At 43.9% G+C, this 20,727-nt stretch overlaps 1 long non-coding RNA gene across 1 annotated transcript in view; it reads right to left on the reverse strand.

Moving 5' to 3' along the window:
• Positions 1-20,727, reverse strand: part of LOC143988303 (uncharacterized) — a 38,584-nt gene that overhangs the window by 8,917 nt on the left and 8,940 nt on the right. The gene's annotated exons all lie outside the window — the stretch shown is intronic.

Consider the following 20,727-nt stretch of genomic DNA (forward strand, 5'->3'; position numbering starts at 1 on the left):
TAGATGAAAATTTTACATTACCTGATCATTTGTTATTACGAAAAACAGTCAAAACAGACAGCTGAGTTATGAAAACTCAGTGCATTAAAATGCTACAAATAAGATAAAGTAGAACCAGTAAAACACAATAATTTGATAGCAAAGTCAGTTATTTTACATTAATATGCTTTAAAATGATGCAAAATTACCGTGACTATCTTTCTTTCTCCCTCCATAGCTTTAATTCCCAAAAGACATTGTGCATATGATTTAATTCATGTTTTTATTTTTATTTTTTAAGCTCAGACTTTTTTAAATACATTCCCACATGCATCAGAAGCATTTACTATATTATTTTATAGATTTCTGAGGAATTTTGAAAAGTCAATACACAAAGAATGATATGTTTTGGCTTCTTAAAATACAGCTAACCTAAATTGTATGCCCAGACATTATCCTGATTAACTCCTAAACCTTTCTCTCACTACCTCTAAAGCATGCATCACCATTATTATAGTTTTTTTATTTTCACATTGTTCCTGTAGTGAGGAAATAGGATTTATGTACCATAAAATCATTTTCTTGGTGTTCATTGAAGAACACAATGTTTAAAAACTTTGGTTACTGCCACCTACATGCCATGATAAATGGGCACTGACAACAAAAAATGGTTAGCCAAGACAAGATAATGGTGACCACAACCCAGAATGGCTCAGTTTTGCAGAAAAGTAGTACTGAGGACATGAAGATATATGCAGATTAGTAAAAACGTTATCCCTCAATACTGAATGGATCCCAAGAAAAACATTTTATCGTGCATACCAAAATCTTACGTTTTTTCCCATCCTTTTGAGGGACTTAGGAAGTCTTAAACTTTTGGGATATCCATAAGCACTCTGACTAAGGAATGTGTGACAGCCGACACAGGTTTACAGGCCTAAGCATACCACAGAAACTGAGAACTACCTGCAGCTCGAGAGAACCTTATACCTGAAGCTGGCCACAGATGAGGCCTAAATACCTATCTGATAGAACTGGTAGGAACAGAAGCCCAAGTGGTAGACTCGAAGATCTGGGAAAAGTTGCTAGATGCCAAAAAAAAACAAGAAAGATACTGACTAGTAGAGCAGCTTGAGGAGAAAGTTTAGAACCTGATTCTAGAGACCACAAGGCTGATTAACTAAAGGATCTGAGACTGGCCACACACTAAATTGTGTGAAGATTCACTTGAGTCACAGTGGAAAGGAAAGCGAGAGCTACATGGGGGACTCCCAATAGAAAGGTCATAATCAAGAGGTAAGGGGCCCATGGTCATAGAAACAAGACAGCAGGGGCCTTGATAGTGCTAAGAGCCAAACACTGGCCCAAACCCAGCTATATGGAGGATAGGATTCATCCAGTGGAGAGACTTCTAGGGTGAAAGCACCATGATTCACATTACGTGAAGTATGTCTTCCAGGAGCAATGATTGTTATTGACTTTGTGAGAAGTAGACTTCTTAGCTTTTAACAAGATTTAGAAATACCCCATCTCTCAAATCTTCAACAGCCATGCCAATAAAGCCAGTGACTGTGAAACAGGATGGAAAATTGGCCTTTAAAGGGCTTCCCTGATTCCAGAGTCAAATTCTTAAAGCAACATGCCGGGAACAGTTTGATCTTTGATGTCACGCAAACATATTAGTTCAATAATTTCAAAAGCATCCTTTGTGTACTAGCAGTTCAGGAAACCTGAAAGCTGCCTCATGGATCAAATCTGGGGTCAAACCCTACCTTATCCCTAGTTCAGGGAGGTGAAGACAAACCCAGTGAATTACTTGCAGAATTTCTGGACCAGAAAGAAGAAATTCATAGTTTTGATATCCAAGAGAGAAGATCTCTTTTGAATATGAGTACAGAAAAAAAACTAGAAATGATGCTGCCACAGGAACTGGGACAATAACATCTAGGTACAGGAGAACCAATAGGACTTGATTTAAGTACTGCTAGTTTGTGGAGTGACAAAGAGAGGATGGAGAAAAAATAGAGGGGAGAAATTGTGGAGGAGGCAGGGTGCAGAACGATAGTGTGTAGCTCTAAGGAACCATTTCCTGAACCCAAGCATCAAAAATGTAAGTTGGGTAAACAAACACAAAGGTTAACAAATATTCCCCCACCCTGAAAAGTGGGGGTGCACCATATGCAATGGGCTGAAATACCAAGTCTTGAGGGAGGACATGGAATCAGGCTAGGTTGTCTTAATGGCAAAGTTAAGGTAGTGAAACATGATAGGAAAGTTTACTAACAAAAACGAATAGAAAAACTGCACAGTCACGCCTTAGGCCCCTTTCACAAGGTTGATCCGTTTAGGTCCACCTGTCAGTTTTTTAGGCGGACCTGAACGGACACTCCATGCAGGTCTATGGAGTGATGGATGTCAGCAGTGACATGAATCCAGACGGATGGAAACCCTATTTTTCATCCGTCTGCCGGATCGCAAGAAAACTAACAGGTGGTCAGTTTTCATCCGATCTCCCATAGAGTAGAGCAGAGCTCTGGCAGGCCCATCCCTGCACAGTGAGCAGAGGCAGACCTGTCATCCGTCGTCACAGTGGGGATCAACAGAGCGATCTCCGCTGAGCAAGCAGAGTCCATCAAAACAGACAGCCCCGTATGAAAGGGGCAAAGTCCTAGATAAATAGTATTTAGAATCAATCCAAAAAGATGTTGCTGCTCAAAGAATTGCAGAGGAATTCTGACCAAACCAGAAAAGTCCAGTGTGTTTGTGTCAGATTTGCCAGAGGATGGAGGAAAGCAGACTTAAAAAAGGGGGATGTGATTTGGCACTATATCTGTACCCATCCCAGAAATGTATTCATATGTAAAGAAAAGAGTATAGCGGGTGGCAGGGATTTAAAGGGCACCATGACAGACGTTAATATTTTCTTTGTGGGGGTAATTAAGAACTACTGTTTGGTTTTTGCAACATGTATGGGTCTAAGATACTGTTGACTTTATCTAATATGTGTAGTATACTGTACTGTTTCATGGCCTGTGTTGATGGGTTTTATCTTTTGAATGATAAAGTTTTGTAAAAAAAAAAAAAATATGTTTTATATATCTGTGTGTGTCATGATGCCCTTTGAATTCCTGCCAGCTGCTATATTCTTTTCTTTACATATTGATGGAGGAAAACACTTTTTAGTTACTTTAGTTACCCCTAGGACAAAAAGGTAGTCCCCAGTAGACAGCTGAAGCCTATAATAGGGTCAGTACCGGGTCCTCTAAAAACACTTAGTGGATACAGGAATACTGAAATTAAATCCACTGGTCACTCAGAAGCAACGGGTGAAACACTGTTTAAAATATCTGTGTCAAGGTAGGTGTTGTTGTTTGGGAACCACTGCACACAAGAATCCACAGCAGCTGTTGTAAATAAACCAGAGGAGGACTGGGATGATGCCTGCAGCTGCAGGCATCACCCTGGTACCATTTTTTATAGCCAACGTTCGGCTTTCTTGTAAAAGCAATTTTAGTGGCTAACTAGCCACTTGATTACTTTTACAAGCAGTGGAAGAGGACATCCCTCCCCTCCTGCCATCTTCCACAGCTTTACAGGGATCTCCCATACCACTGGGAGTCCCGATTAACCAGCTGATGCTTTTACCAGTTGATCGGAGAACTGAACAAAGACCAGATCGGCTTTGTTTGACTCCCGGCTATGGTAACCCGGAAGAGAAGACCTGACATCGCTTCTGGTTTCCCCAGATGTCAATGGCGCCTTTTTTAAAAATCAAAAGCAGCCGAACACAACAATCTTGGTGTGAGCAAATGCTTTTAAGGGCAGAGGAGGGATTTGAGGTCTTATAGTTGTAAAAATTTAAAGCGACATTGTAAAAAATAAATAAATGAATTAAAAATAAATTGAAAGTGCCCCCATCTCCCCGCCCAGCATGCAAAGGTGACCAACATGCTGTTCTCATACGCATGCAAACTGTGATTGTCCCACACATGTGAGGTATCACCGCTAACATCAGATCATGGGCAGTAATTCTAGTACCAGACCTCCTGTGTAAATCTAGTAGTAACTTGTAAAGGCTTTTAAAGCATCACCTATGGATAGTAAAATGTACGTTTTTTGTCACATTTGCACAGGTTTGTGCAATTTTAAAGTGTGACATGTTTGATATCTATTTACTCATTGTAACATTATCTTTTATATTTTAACCAAAAAAAAATGGGTCATGTATTATGTTTTTATCCTTTTTTATTAGAAAAAGTGTGATACAAATTGCATTTCAAAAAACGTGATTTCAAAAATTGCATGAACCCCAATTTATTCTCTAGAGCCTCTGCTTTAAAAACATATATAATGTTTTTGGGTTCTAAGAATTTTTCTAGCAAAAAATACTGATTGATACATGTAAAAATAAAAGTTTCAGAAAAGGCCTGGTCTTAAAGTGGTTAAAATTAAACATCCCCAAGTGCAATCTGTGGTCTGTTACTCAGCCTGCACTCCTCCCTGTGCAGCTACTCCATCTGGAACACTTGAAATGGTAGTGTGTACTGAATATGTTTCTGTTTAAGGTGTGGCCTGACATATACTTTAACCACTTGCCAACCAGCCTCCGTCATTATACGTCGGCAGGTCGGCTCATTCCCGTGACTCGCCATAACTGTACGTCAGCTCCTTTAGGATTCTTTAATGTATTTGTTATTATCCTTGTTAAGACATTGTTGCAACTGTCCCTGCAAAGATTGTGACATGTCAGATGGACCTGCTGCCTTTGAACTTTTAAAGAAAGTCTTGTATTGCAAAGTGCAAATGGTGTACTGTACATTGCAAGGTTTTAGACATTTGTGAAAACGGTGCTGCAAAATGAGCATTTTAAGGGTGAATTTACGTTATATGCGGTGGCAGATGGTAAAATGTCCATCACTGCAGGGACACACAAGAAACATGTGTCCCATTCACAATGCAACACAGCCTAATGCCCTGTACACACAGTCGGATTTTCCGACGGAAAATGTTCGATGGGGGCTTTTTGTCCGAAATTCTGACCGTGTGTAGGCTCCATCGGACATTTTCCATTGGAATTTCCGTCACACAAAATTTGGGATCTGAATCGACAAAAAATCTGAAATTCCGATCATGTGTACACAATTCCGATGCACAAAGTTCCATGCATGCTTGAAATCAAGCAGAAGAGCCACACTGGCTATTGAACTTCATTTTTCTCGGCTCCTCGTACGTGTTGTACGTCACAGCGTTCTTGACGTTCGCAATTTCTGACCAAATTTGTGTGACCGTGTGTATGCAAGACAAGTTTGAGCCATCCATGGATTTTGTTGGCGAAATGTCCGATCAATGTCCGATCATGTGTACGGGGCATTAAGCTGCACTGCAGCATGGTGAGATAAAATGCAGGCATGCTGTATTTTATTGTAGCGCACCATGCTAAATTCGCACAGCAACGTACAACAATGTTTTGTCCATTCCATATAAAGTTAGTACAAAAAAAAGGGGAGCCAAGTGATGCTCTGAATTGCACACCACACTGTCCCCTATCGCAGCTAGCAACTGAAGAGGTGAGAAAATGTTGTCGCCTTATAAAACATATACAGAGAAGGTACCATCATCCCATATAAATTTCAGTAGAAGAAAATATAGGGAGCTCAAAAGAGGACATCTATGAGCAACCAAAAAGGGAAGAAGGGGGACTATTACGGTACCATAGAAGTAGAATCGTTTGGAAAAAATATTTTTTTTAAAAACACATTTATTGAAAATATTAGTTAAAGATAACATCACAAAAAGGAGAAAAACAATTCCAAGAGACAAACATACATCTCAAGAAGTATTACAAAAACATTACAGAGAAATATTACAGTGGAGTATAATGCCCTTTTAAAGGAGGAAAAGGTCATTGGATACAGGGTTTTTTTTACGTATTTCCTCGACTAGTTTCGCGACAGAGCGTCGCTTTCTCAAGAGGCGTCACCCGTACAGTCTGATAAAATATAATAATGATTTATTAAAGAAACATTTTAATATACAGAAAGCAAAAAAATTAAAATGAAATAACAATATCATTAAGCAACAAGGTTTATAAAAGCCAATGACTCACCCATGTAAAAAGACAGATCCAAAGAGGGCAGGGGGGGCAATTTAGTGAGGTGCCCTGAACCAAAGAACAGGGACACCCCCCTGGGGACGGACAAGGGGGGTAAAACAGCAGTAGCGGCAGAGGCACTGAAGAGGTGAATCGCTGCTGCGGCTCTCCGTGGTTGTGTTAATACAGCTTAAAAAAATAAAGATAAAGATGGGTTCAGGTAAGTATTAGGGAGGCAGAAAACAAATACTTCTGCGCACAAGTGAGCCAACCAGGTGGGCTAGAGTTTGTAGTGCCCAACTCCTCATGCCATGCTGCCCTCAAGGATAGGGGTATCCTAGCAGTCAAAAGAGAAATAATAATAATAATAATAAATAAAGTAAATTTAATAAAATACATCCAAGGATAATGCACAAGGTTGGTGCGTCCTCTTTTTTCTATTTCTCTTTTAAGTATTAGGGAGGCGGGGGGGGGGGGGGGTTGTTACACACAGAAGCCTGTTTATGTTAATGCATAGAATGCATCAAGATAAAAACATTCTGCCTTTAAAACCCCTTTAAGGCTGCTGAAAACAGCTCAATGTACAAAATCTTACACACTGCCAAGATTGAACATATAAAAAGATACAGGGAGGTCTTACTGTATTAGCAAGGTTTCTCACAGGTATAAATCTTAGGTAATATTAATCTGAAGCAACTTGTTACAGAAAAATGTGTTGGGCGGAGCTGGGCAGGTAACGTCATCATGCTCGCCGATAGAAGACTCCACAGTTCAAACTTTTTGACATATGCTGATGTGATTCACGGTCATTGTAAGTGCAATTGCTAATAAACTGAAATGTTTTTACTACATTACAAGATTCCTTATTTGTGTTTAACCCTCCTGCTGAGAGTGTTGTCTAGAAACATTTGCTGGATTATATCAGCCAAACTGACTAATACTGCGAGACAACAAGGCGCTGTATGATCTTATTAACCTCCCTGGTGGTATGATTATTTCTGATTTTAGGTGCTGAAAGCGGTACAATTATTTTGCATGGAAATTTGGCGTTTTATATTGTAGGCCTGCAATTCTTAGGAATAACTCACATAAATCTGTTCAAACCAGAGTCTAGCAGACATCCTGGGTATGATAAAGTTTATAATATAATAAATAATAATAAAAATGATTCAATAATGTAATCAAATCCAAAAACACTGAAATTTGCTCATTTGCAGAATTGTCGCTGTCATTAGATTTAGTGTTTGATGACGGATCTCCCCACAAATCGCTATCGCTCAATTCTGCAAGTGATTATAATTTATTATCGCTGTTTTCTAGTTGGTCTAAAATCACTTTTGACATAGAGGGACACTTTTTGGTTGCTATATATAATCTCCAAATTGCAGGCAGAAAAAAACAGTATTTATAATATAAAAGTACATGCAGGTCACTGGACAGACCACTAGGGACAAAGGGGGTGTGTATTTTTTTTATACAGTACTGTAATCTGTATGTGTTTTGTGTATTTTAACTTTTTTGAATTTGGCGCCGATCTCCACTCCCATGCGTCGTAAAGTCACAGGGAACGGAGCTCGGCGGCACTCGGGTACTGTGTGAATCGAGCGGAGGAGCTCGCACACACAGAAGGGGGTCATCGCTGGATCCAGGGGACAAGGTAAGTAACTTTCCCTGTATCCTCCCTGTATCCAGCGATCCCGAGTCTGGCTCGGGGTTACCGCTCATGGTCCTGAAATTGCAGCCCGAGCCAGACTCGGGATTACCGCTAGGGAGGTTAAGGGATCAGTCCTTATGGCTAGGAGCATGTTTTGGTGGAGTTGTTTTTGGAGCACTTTTGTATTTTCTGAGGCACCCAGCTGGTCGTATTTGTCACGCCCGGATTATATTGTCTCTTTGGGGACTCTTACATTGGCACTTTTTTTGTTTCATTTTATTATTAATTAATTCACTATTGTTTGCTTCACATTTACTATAATATGTATTAACCACTTTGCTGGGTTTTGTATTTATTCTCAAAGGGGCAGCACACATCAATTTGTGTAGGTATTTTTGAGAGACATTTGGTCCAAAATGAATTCTGCCACAAGATAATGAACACAAACATACTGTATTACCAATGCCATAAAGAAATATAAATTCTACAATGTATACTGTATATATATATATATATATATATATATATATATATATATATATACACACACACAGTATCTCACAAAAGTGAGTACACCCCTCACATTTATGTAAATATTTTATTATACATTTCATATTACAGCTCTGAAGAAATTACACTTTGCTACAATGTAAAGTAGTGAGTGTACAGCTTGTATAATAGTGTAAATTTGCTGTCCCCTCAAAATAACTCAATACACAGCCATTACTGTCTAAACCGCTGGCAGCAAAAGTGAGTACACCCTTAAGTGAAAATGTCCAAATTGGGCCCAATTAGGCATTTTCCCTCACTGGTGTCGTGTGACTCGTTAGTGTTAAAAGGTCTCAGCTGTGAATGGGGAGCAGGTGTGTTTAATTTAGTGTTAACATGGCATCTCATGGCAAAGAACTCTCTGTGGATCTGAAAAAAAGAATTGTTGCTCTACATAAAGATGGCCTAGGCTACTCCTTCGTTATTTCTTCATCAATTAAGCAACTAAAAGGTCTGGAGTTCATTTTAAGTGTGGTATTTGTATTTGGAATCTATTGCTGTGAATCTGCATCATGAGTTCAAAGGAGCTGTCCATGCAAGGGAAACAGGCCATTGTAAGGCTTCAAAAACTAAACAAATCCATGGGAGAAATAGCAGCAACATTAGGAGTGGCCAAATGAACCGTTTGGTACATTCTGAGGAAAGAACGCACTGGTGAGCTCAGCAACATAAAAAGGCCTGGATGTCCATGGAATACAACAGGGGTGGATGATCGTAGGATTATCTCTATGATAAAGAAAAACCCATTTACAGCATCCAGACACTCTCTAGGAGGTGGTCGTATCATTGTCAAAGTCTACAATCAAGAGAAGACTTCCTGTGAGCAAATACAGAGGGTTCACCACAAGGTGCAAACCATTCATAAGCCTGAAGAATAGAAAAGCCAGATTAGATTTTGGCAAAAACATAAAAAAAAATCTAAAAAATCCAGACCAATTCTGGAAAAGCATTCTTTGGGTGGATGAAACTAAAGTCCCATACACACTATCAGATTTTCTGCTGATTTTTGTCTTCAGGTTTACCAAAACCATGCAGTGCAAGAGCCTGCCTGATTGCGTACACATTGAAACTCCTACAGTTTGACCTCATTATATGGTTTTGGTAAATCTGAAGGAAAAAATCTGCAAAAAATCTGATAGTGTTTATGGGGCTTAAGAGTAATCTGTACCAGAATGATGGGAAGAAAAAGGTGTGGAGAAGGCTTGGAACAGCTCATGATCCATCTGTAAAACATGGTGAAGCTTGCAGTGTGATGGCATGGACATGCATGGCATCCAGTGGCATTGGGCGATTGGTGTTTATTGATGATGTGACATGAGACAGAAGCAGCTGGATAAATTCTGCTGTGTTTAGAGATATACTGTCAGCCCAGATTCAGCCAAATGCAGTAGAGTTGAATGGATGGCACGTCACAATACATATGGACAATGATCCAAAACACACTGCAAAAGAAACCCAGGAGCTTTTGAAGGAAATGGAGTGGAATATTCTACAATGGCCAACTCAATCACCTGATCCTAACCCAACTGTGCATGCATGTTCACTTGCTGAAGGCAAACTAAAGGCAGAAAGGCTCACAAACAAAATACAACTGAAGGCAGTTGCAGTTAGAGCCTGGGAAAGCATCAGAAAGGAGCAAACCCAGTCTTTGTTAATGTCAATGGGTTTCAGACTTCAGACAGTCCTTGCTAGTAAAGTATTACCAACAAAATATTAAAAATTAACATTTTATTTATGATTATATTCATTTGTCCAATTATATTTGATCTCCTTAAAATGGGGGGACTGTGTATAAAAATGGTTGCATTTTGTGAAATTTGCACTTGATATTTATTTTCAGCCCCTTTAATTAAAGTCTGCCCTTTAAATTCATTTGGATTGTTTCACTTTCATTTTATTCTGGTGGCATACAGAGCCAAAAGTGTGCCTGTGTCCAAATATATATGGAACTGTGTGTACATGTATGCGTGTATATATATATATATATCTATATATATATATATATATATATATATATATATACATACAGTATCTCACAAAAGTGAGTACACCCCTCAAATTTTTGTAAACATTTTATTATATCTTTTCATGTGACAACACTGAAGAAATGACACTTTGCTACAATGTAAAGTAGTGAGTGTACAGCTTGTATAACAGTGTAAATTTGCTGTCCCCTCAAAATAACTCAACACACAACCATTAATGTCTAAACTGCTGGCAACAAAAGTGAGTACATCCCTAAGTGAAAATATCCAAATTGGGCCCAATTAGCCGTTCTCTCTTCCTGGTGTCATGTGACTCGTTAATGTTACAAGAATTCAGGTGTGAATAGGGAGCAAGTGTGTTAAATTTGGTGTTATCGCTCTCACCAGGCCCGGACTGGCCATAGAGCAGACCGGGCATTTGCCCGGTGGGCCGGGGCCACCCTTTCCGTGGCCTGTTGATGTTCAGGCCGCACAGCGGGAGGTAAGCGGCGACCCGGACAGGGTTAACACAGGCCACGGCCGCCGCTAGCCTACCGCTATGCAGTTGTGACTGTGCGTTCTCCGGTAGAACTGTCAGCGCGGCTACATGGGTTGAGCCTCAGAGCCGCACTGTCAGGATGCCTCCCTTCCCCCCCTTTCTCATGTCGACAGCACGGGATGGGAGAGAAGAAAGCTTCCTGCTTGTTCTTCTTCGCTCGCAATTGGCCACAGCGGAGGGCCAATAAGAAAGAACTAGTGGGGCATCATGGGATATGTAGTCCCAGAGATAGGAGGCCCAATTGATCTCAGCAGGGAGATGGCTACAGTCCCCAGCATGCACTCTGCTGGGGGGTGAAGAGAAAACCCAGAAACAAGCAGGTACTACAGGAGACATGGAAAAAGAAAGAGGACTGTGCTGGGGGAACTGATAGCCCCAGCACCACCAGATAGAGCCACTCTGTACCTGCACCACCAGAGAGAGAACCACGCTATACCTGCACCACCAGAGCGCCAGGCTGTACCCGCCCCAGCAGAGAGCCACGCTGTACCTGCACCACCAGAGAGAGCCACGCTGTACCCGCAACACCAGAGCACCACGCTGTACCTGCACCACCAGAGAGAGAGGGCCATGCTGTACCTGCACCACCAGAAAGAGAGGGCCACGCTGTACCAGCACCACCAGAGAGAGAGGGCCACGCTGTTCCCACACCACCAGAGCGCCACGCTGTACCCGCACAACCAGAGAGAGAGAGAGAGCCACGCTGTACCCGCACCACCAGAGAGAGAGGGTCATGCTGTACCCCACCAGAGAGCGCCATGCTGTACCTGCACCACCAGAGAGCTGTACCCACAAAACTAGCGAGAGAAAGCCATGCTGAACCGCACCACCAGAGAGAGCCACGCTGTACAACGCACCACCAGAGAGCCACGAGAGCCACGCTGTACTGCACCACCAGAAAGAGAGAGCAGGTCAGTGTCACTGGGCAGTGTGGGCACAATAGGAGACAGACAGTACTAGCACTGTATGGCCACAATAGGACTGGGACACTGTAATATAAAGGGGACTGCACTGTAAAGGGGCACTGTAATCATTACAGTACCCCTTTACAGTGCAGTCCCCTTTATATCATAGTGTCCCTGCACATTACAGTGTGGAGCACCAACACCAGCCACCCCCGTGAATGTCTACTGACATCTCTCCCCCCGGTCCCTGGAAAAGTTGGCTGCTCAGTCTAAAATGCCCGGGCCTATTTTTGTCCCAGTCCAGGCCTGGCTCTCACTCTCTCATACTGGTCACTGGAAGTTCAACATGACACCTCATGGCAAAGAACTCTCTGAGGATCTGATAAAAAGAATGGTTGCTCTAAATAAAGATGGCCTAGGCTAAAAGAAGATTGCCAAGATCCTGAAACTGAGTTGCAGCACAGTGGCCAAGACCATACAGCGGGTTTAACAGGACAGGTTCCACTCAGAACTGGCCACGCCATGGTCAACCAAAAAAGTTGAGTGCACGTGCTCCACGTCATATCCAGAGGTTGTATTTGAATGCCAACATGTACTGTGGCATACTGAAGCAGAGCATGATCCCCTTCCTCTGGAGACTGGGCTGCAGGGCAGTATTCCAACATAATGACCCCAAACACACTTTCAAAATGACCACTGCCTTGCTAAAGAAGCTGAGAGTAAAGGTGATGGACTGTCTCCAGACCTAAACCCTATTGAGCATCTGTGGGGCATCCTCAAATGGAAGGTGGAGTAAGGCAAGGTCTCTAACATCCACCAACTCTGTGATGTCATCATGGAGGAGTGGAAAAGGACTCCCGTGGCAACCTGTGAAGCTCTGGTGAATGCAATGCCCAAGAGGGTTAAGACAGTGCTAGAAAATAATGGTGGCCACACAAATATTGTCACTTTGGGCCTAATTTGATCATTTTCACTTAGTGGTGTACTCACTTTTGTTGGCAGCAGTTTAGACATTAATGGCTGTGTGTTGAGTTATTTTGAGGGGACAGCAAATTTACACTGTTATACAAGCTGTACACTCAATACTTTACATTGTAGCAAAGTGTCATTTCTTCAGTGTCGCATGAAAAGGTATAATAAAATATTTACAAAAATTTGAGGGGTGTACTCACTTTTGTGAGATACTGTGTATATATATAAAAAAAAAATATATATATAGATATAGATATAGATATATATCTATATCGAGATATATATATATATATATATATATATATATATATATATATATATATATATATATATATATATATATATTCATTATTGATAAACAAAAACTGTCCATTGCATTATCTTGAAAGCATTTGCATTTTACAGTTTTTTTCACAAGTAATAGAGTTTCTAATTTATTCATTGCAATAGTTGAACTATCATCTACATGTTTTCGTCAGTCACTTACAGTCTAAAGGGTGCACAAAGCAACAGTCAAAAGTCACAATTGAATGAATATTTACATAATGGGGCTGATTATCAAAGGATTTACAGAGACCTTTCCAGAAGCAGAAGGTTAATTGGACCCCACAGTTGGAAAACAATGTGGATTGGAATGCCATTAAATCTGAACATTTCCTGTATAAAGACAGGCACCAGAACTGCTGCCAAGGGCAGCAATAGACAGCTAAAATATGTGCAATTTTTTAAACGCAGGCTACCATTAACCCAATAACCATACAGCCCTTACACAGAGGTTACACTATTGGTAATAGAGTCAATAGAAAGGTGACACCAAGGTTCTCTTGTAATGATTAATGGAAGAAGAGGACCAACTGATAAGTGGGTAGGACACTTATACATTTACAGAGTCTTCTACACTTTACTTCAGAGGCACTGCCACCAGTATAGACAGGAAAAGAAATGTCAGGGTTCTGTGGACACTGGGATATTCAGAAAGCCTGGAGTCATGGGTCCAGCACAGAAGTTTAGTTCTTAGCTTCGGAGGCACTAGTCTTGCCTAGAGAATTAGCGGTTTCCTGGATAAAAGTCAGAGGCAGGATGCAAAGGACAAATTCATTCTGGCTCAGCTGGAGCATTAGAATCTTGAGAACTTAAGCAGCATGATAGTGCATCAGCTCTGAAGTTGGCAGTCCTGGGCTTGAATGTGATCACAAAACAATTCAAAAGAAGAATAATGACCAATGAACTTGTCTGGGATTTAGGGGACAAGCAGTTTTTAAGTGCACACCCCTTTGAAAGTCTCACCCACCACCACTGTCCTTGAATGCTCCCCATGTGGAGAGTGTGGAGAATGCCGATTTCCCACATGGAGTGGACTACCGTGCTATATGTGGGGATGCACAGTATGGATATCAGCTTGTCAGAAAGTTGACCCCACTGAATAGTGCAAGGATCAGGAGAACACAGTAAGAGTCCTAAAGCAGGAGTGCTGAGTGGGTTTTACATTTTGGGGCATATTTTCTCCCACTGACAAGTAGTAGTAATGGGCACAATATTACTAACCACTGCACTCTGTACACAGTGCTGTATCTTAAAAAGTCCTAACTAGGGATGAGCCGAACACCCCCCGGTTCGGTTCGCACCAGAACTTTCGAACGGACACCAAATTCGTACGAACGTTAGAACCCCATTGAAGTCTATGGGACTCTAACGTTCGAAATTAAAAGTGCTAATTTTAACGGCTAATATGCAAGATACTGTCCTAAAAAGGGTTTGGGGACCTGGCTCCTGCCCCAGGGGACATGGGTCAATGCCTAAAATGTTTTTAAAAATGTCCGTTTTGGTGGGAGCACTGATTTTAATGACGATTAAAGTGGAAAAAAAAGTGAAATATTCCTTTAAATATGGTGACTGGGGGGTGTCTGTAGTATGCCTGTGAAGTGCCACGTGTTTCCCGTGTTTAGAACAGTCCCTGCACAAAATGACATTTAACGGAAATAACGTCATTTAAAGCTGCTTGCGGTTTTAATGTTATATCTGGTTCCTGCAATATGGTTGAAAATCATTGAGAAAAATGGCATGGGTAGCTCTCCCTGCCCATTACCAGCCCCTTTGGGTCTTGTACGCATATTAAGGGGAACCCCGTACCCATATTAAAAAAAGGAAATGCGTGTGGCCTCCAGGCCCTATATACTCAGAACAGCAGTATACAGGCGGTGCAAACAAGACAGGGACTGTGTAGGTTTGTTGTGTTAAGTTGAATCTGTTTGTAATTTTCAACTGGTACATTTTTAAAGTGTAGCTCCAGTCAAAAAAACAATTTTTAAGCTTTTTGGAAAAAATAGGGAAGGGTTATCACCCCTGTATAATTTGTTTTGTCGTCCATCATTTTTCATCTCACTTGCTGTTGTCTCCTTCCTTTTGCAAGTAGGAGATGTTTGTAAGTTGGATGTTTGAAAGTAGGGGCCTACCCTATATGCTCTGCAGAAATGGCGGAACAAGGTGTTGGTTTTGCCACAACATTGTAAGCCCTCAAAGTGACTCTTGGTGGGCGCTGGAGCGCCCTGCTGGGAACGATTATAATAGAATTGTAATTACATGCCATTGTTGAACAGTGGTAGAAAAATTGACCTTTGGTGGTTGTGGTGCTGGTGCCACAACACTATAAGTCCTCACCGTTACTCTGGATGGGCACAGGAAGGGGCCCTCCTATGAAATATTATATCAATAATTGTAATTACATGTCCCTGTTAAACAGGGGCAGAAAAATTGGGCCTTAGGCACTGGTGCTGGTGCCACCACACTGCAACCTCTCCCATATACTCTAGTTTTATTGCAGGGATTAGCCCTGCTGCAAAGCATTGCATCAAAAATTGTACTTAAACGCCCCTGTTAAACAGGGGCAGAAAAATTGGGCTGATGGCACTGGTGCTGGTGCCACGACACTGCAACCTCTCCCATATACTCTTGTTTTATTGCAGGAATTAGCCCTGCTGCAAAGCATTGCATCAAAAATTGTACTTAAACGCCCCTGTTAAACAGGGGCAGAAAAATTGGGCCTTAGGCACTGGTGCTGGTGCCACGACACTGCAACCTCTCCCATATACTCTTGTTTTATTGCAGGAATTAGCCCTGCGGCAAAGCATTGCATCAAAAATTGTAATTAAACGCCCCTGTTAAACAGGGGCAGAAAAATTGGGCTGATGGCATCACCCAGAACCAGAAATGTTCTTCCAACATATCAGCGGAGGAGGAAGAGGATAGACAATCGACATAACAGGACAGTCACTCAGCATCAGCATAGGCAGTTTTGAAGGGATGTGATATTTCCCAAAAAAAAATTTTGGTTACATTAGCTTCAGGTGCTTGGTACCTGTGGGTTATCCAAGACTGATTCATCTTGATGAAGGTCAGTCGATCAACTGATTCGGTGGACAGGCGCACCCTGTGATCGGTAACAAAGCCACCAGCAACACTGAAGGTGCGTTCCGAAAGAACGCTGGATGCAGGACAGGCCAGTAGCTCAATTGCATACTGTGCAAGCTCTGGCCAGTGATCCATCCTCAAGACCCAGTAAGCCAGAGGATTTTCAGTGGGAAAGGTGTCCAAGTCTGACCTTGCCCCTAGGTATTCCTGCACCATGTAAATCAGACGTTGGCGATGGTTGCTGGAACCGATCATACCTTGGGGCTGCGGACTAAAAAATTGTCTGAAAGCATCAGTCAGACGGCCACCTTCTCCACCGCTCCTTCTGACCGATGCCTCAGCAACACGTTGTCCAGGACCAGGAGTTTGTAACCTCCCAGTCTCTGGGAACGCGTTGCACAGACCTTTCTGCAAGCCTTCCCGGAGATGTCTCATCCTCTGCTCCCTCTGCGATGGCAAGATAAGGTCGGCAACCTTACCCTTGTACCGTGGATAAAGGAGAGTGGCCAGCCAGTAATGGTCCCTCTCCTTGATCCGAAGAATACGAGGATCCTTCCACAGGCTTTGCAGGATCAGGGAGGCCATGCAGCGTAGGTTAGCTGAGGCATTCGGTCCGGAGTCCTCTGGGTCACTAAGGACAACATGATCCGCAGCTACCTCCTCCCAGCCACGTACAAGTCCACGTGTTTCTTGGGACTGTAAATCATCCCTACAAGACTGCTGCTGCTGCTGCTGAGTGCCAGCCTCCACCTCCATGCTGACACAATCATCCTCCTCCTCCTCCTCTTCCTCCTCCTCATCCTCTTCCTGTGTGATGGGTGGCACAGCAGGAACACTGTCTGGATAAAGGGGGCCTTGAGAGGCAAGGAAGTCCTCCTCTTCCTGCCTCTGTTCTGCCTCAAGTGCCCTGTCCATTATTCCACGCAGCGTATGCTCCAAGAGGTGGACAAGAGGTACAGTGTCACTGATGCATGCACTGTCACTGCTCACCATCCTTGTGGCCTCCTCAAACGGTGACAGGACAGTGCATGCATCCCTGATCATGCCCCACTGGCGTGTGGCTCCTGTCCCCCAAACAAACCAGCGCAAGCACGGCATGGCATCGTTTTGCCTGCGTACTTACGTAGCCCCTGGAACGCCTACGGAGCACCGCTGGTTCTGAGGACAGAGCACTGGAAGAGGCCATGGAGGAAGAAGAAGAGGAGGGGGTGGAGGAGAGAGGTGTGTCACAACCAATAGTAGCATTTTGGAGGCGTGGTGGTGGAACAACCTCCAACACTACTGCACCTTGTCCTGCATCCTTCCCAGCTGCCAGAAGAATGACCCAATGGGCCGTGAAAGACAGGTAACGTCCCTGTCCGTGCCTGCTGGACCATGAGTCAGCGATAATATGCACCTTACCGCTGACCGCCCTGTCCAGCGAGGCAAGGACATTGCCTTCCACATGCCGGTAGAGAGCCAGAATCGCCTTCCGTGGGAAAAAGTGGCGTTTGGGGACCTGCCACTGAGGAACCGCACATTGTACAAACTCACGGAACGGGGCCGAGTCTACCAACTGAAAAGGCAGCAGTTGAAGTGCTAGCAATTTAGCCAAGCTAGCATTCAACCGCTGGGCATGTGGATGGCTGGGAGTGAACTTCTTTTGCCGCTCCAGCAGCTGGGGCAGGGACATTTGCCTGCTATAATCGGACGTGGGTGTACCGCTAGCAGAGAGTTCCCGGAAGCACTTGGCTGTGACACACCTAATTCTACACCTTCATTCCTCTCAGAGCAGGTTTCAGAGAGGACTGAAGGTCTAGTGGGGTTGGAGATGCCAGCTGATGAGGAGCAAGGAGAGGTCCGCTTTGTTCTTTGGTGTGGGTCTTTGAGGTACGCTTGCCAACGAGCTACATGGCAGGTCAACATATGTCTGGTCAAGCATGTGGTGCCCAAGCGGCTGATGTTTTGGCCATGCGAGATACGCTTGAGACATATGTTGCAAATAGCAGCGGTGCGATCTGATGCACTCGTCTCAAAAAAGGCCCACACCAAAGAACTTTTAGAATAACGCGCAGAGGCAGCGCCCTGCACAGGCGGAGCTCTGCGGTGTGATTCAGTCGGTTTGCTGCCCCTAAGCTGGCCCCAGGAGGGCATCCTGCCTCGTTGGACATGTGCCTCCTCCTCCTCCTCCTCTCTCCTACCAGGCACCCACGTGGAGTCAGTGCCCTCATCATCCCCTCCCTCTTCATCGCTGTAGCAAACCTGGCAATATGCTGCAGCTTGTGGAACATGACTGCCAGATTGCTGTCCTTCTTGAGCATCCCCTCTCTGCATTCACGCTACTGCCTTCCTCTAGCTGAGTGTCATCATCAGAGCCTACAAAACACTGGGCATCCTCCTGGAGCATGTACCCAACACTGTGCTCAAAGAGTTCAGGAGACTCCTCAGGAGGACGTGGTGGGTCTAGGGAAGGAGTCACTGATGAGGACATTGAGACGAGGGAAGACGATGCGTTGGCAGCTGCTTTGCTAGTACCCTGAGACTGGGTGAGAGAGGATGAGGAGGATGAAGAGGGCTTGGTCATCCACTCTACCAAGTCATTGGCATGTTGCGGTTTAACATGTCCAGCTGCCGAAAAGAAGGACAAGCGTGTCCCATGGCCACGTGCTGATGACAATGCACTGCGTCCACGACCAGCACTGTTGTCTCTAGACACAGAGCCTGCTTGCCCTCTTTTATCGGCTCGCGCCTGTCTGCCTCTCCTTGCTGGCCTTCCAGACATGGTAATGGCCTGAAGGGAGTTGGGTAAAACAGCAGTTGGGTAGTGTATATTGTGCTGGAGGCACACAACATTCACTAACTCCTGCAGATGCCTTTATTATAGAACACCAGAGATAAAGGGGTATACTGTAATGGAGTCACACAACACCCACTAAGCCCTGCAGATGGCTCTATTAGAGAACAGCAATAAAGGGTAGATACAGGTGTATATTGTGCTGGAGGCACAAAACACCCACTAACTCCTGCAGATGCCTTTATTATAGAACACCAGAGATAAAGGGGTATATGCAGATGTATACTGTGCTGTGCTGGAGGCACACACAACTTCCAATAACTCCTGCAGATGGCAAGTGGGCTCAAATAGAGAAGAGCTATGTAGGTGGATATAGCGGTGTGTACTGGGTACAGAGCACGCAGACAGCACGCACAAGCTCCTAACACTACTGACTGCAAGCTCTATTATAAAAGATAGATCACTAGCTATATAGGTGAGGTGAATATGGCCGTATATACACTGCGGTCAGGGCACGCAGGCAACAACCACTACAGAAGAGCAAGATCGAAAATCTGCTGATAACGATCGGTGTGTACTGTGTTGAAGGTACACAGAACACCCACTAACTGCTTCAGACGCCAACACACTACACAAGGCCGCCGCGCTGGCGGCCTTATATAGTGTGGGGCGTGTACTACACAGCCTGAGCTATGATTGGCCCCAGGCATCCTGCCTGTGGCCAATCATGGCTCTCCTCGCTGCTGGCGCTGTGATTGGCCAAGCACGCGGGGTCACAGTGCATGCTTGGCGAATCATGAGCCAGCAATGCACTGCGATGACGCAGTGCATTGTGGGCCGTGAGCCCCACACGAATTTGGCGCGAACGGCCCTTAACGTTCGGAATTCGCCGAACGGGCGAACAGCAGATGTTCGAGTCGAACGTATGTTCAACTCGAACACGAAGCTCATCCCTAGTCCTAACCACTACACTGTATCAATTGGAGTTGATTTACTAAGACTCCTTTCACACTGGGGCGTTTTGCAGGCGCTATAGCGCTAAAAATAGCGCCTGCAAAGGCAAGCGCCCTGAAAGAGCCGCTCCTGTCTCTCTAATGTGAAAGCCCCGAGTGCACTGGCAGGACGCTACAAAAAGACCTACTAGCAGCATCTTTGGAGCAGTGATGGAGCGATGTGTATACCACTCCTCCACCGTTCCTGGCCATTGAAAACAATGGGCAGTGCGGCTATACCAGCGATTTGCGGGTGGTTTTAACCCTTTCTCGGCCGCTAGCAGGGGAGCAAAAGTGCCCCCGCTCAGGCCAAATAGTGCCGCAAAGCGCCACTAAAAATAGAAGCGCTTTGCAGACAACGCACCCACCGCCCCAGTGTGAAAGGGGCCTAAATGATGCCCAATCACATGCAAAACAAAAAGCAGCATTTTTGTGAGTGAGTGATTTGTATAGCGCTACCTATGTGAACCTCAGGGTGCTTTCTTGCCACCAGAGTCCATCTGCGGCTTTGCATGGTCCTTTACCCTGTAAGGTCCTGACACGCTTACAAACACATACAATATTGACATACACATATTGAGGCCAATTTTTTTTTTTTTTTTTTTTTTTTTTTAGACAAGGTCTAATTAACCTACCAGCATGTCTTTGAAGTGTGGGAGGAAATCGGAGTACCTGAAGGAAACCCATGCAGGCACAGGGAGAACATGCAAACTCCAGGCAGATGGTGTCGTGGTCGGGATTAGAACCAGTGACCCTATTGCTGCTAGGTGAAAGTGCTAACCACTACACCACTGTGCTGCCCTCTCCAACTGCACTTGCAAAGTGCATAGTCTATTTGTCTTTAGTAAATCAACCCTAGTATTGTACATAATACTCCTGGC

The sequence above is a fragment of the Lithobates pipiens genome, unplaced genomic scaffold (genome assembly GCF_037356315.1).
Source record: "Lithobates pipiens isolate NorthernLeopardFrog02 unplaced genomic scaffold, aLitPip1_a1.2 Scaffold_18, whole genome shotgun sequence".
NCBI classification, from domain to species: Eukaryota; Metazoa; Chordata; class Amphibia; order Anura; family Ranidae; genus Lithobates; species Lithobates pipiens.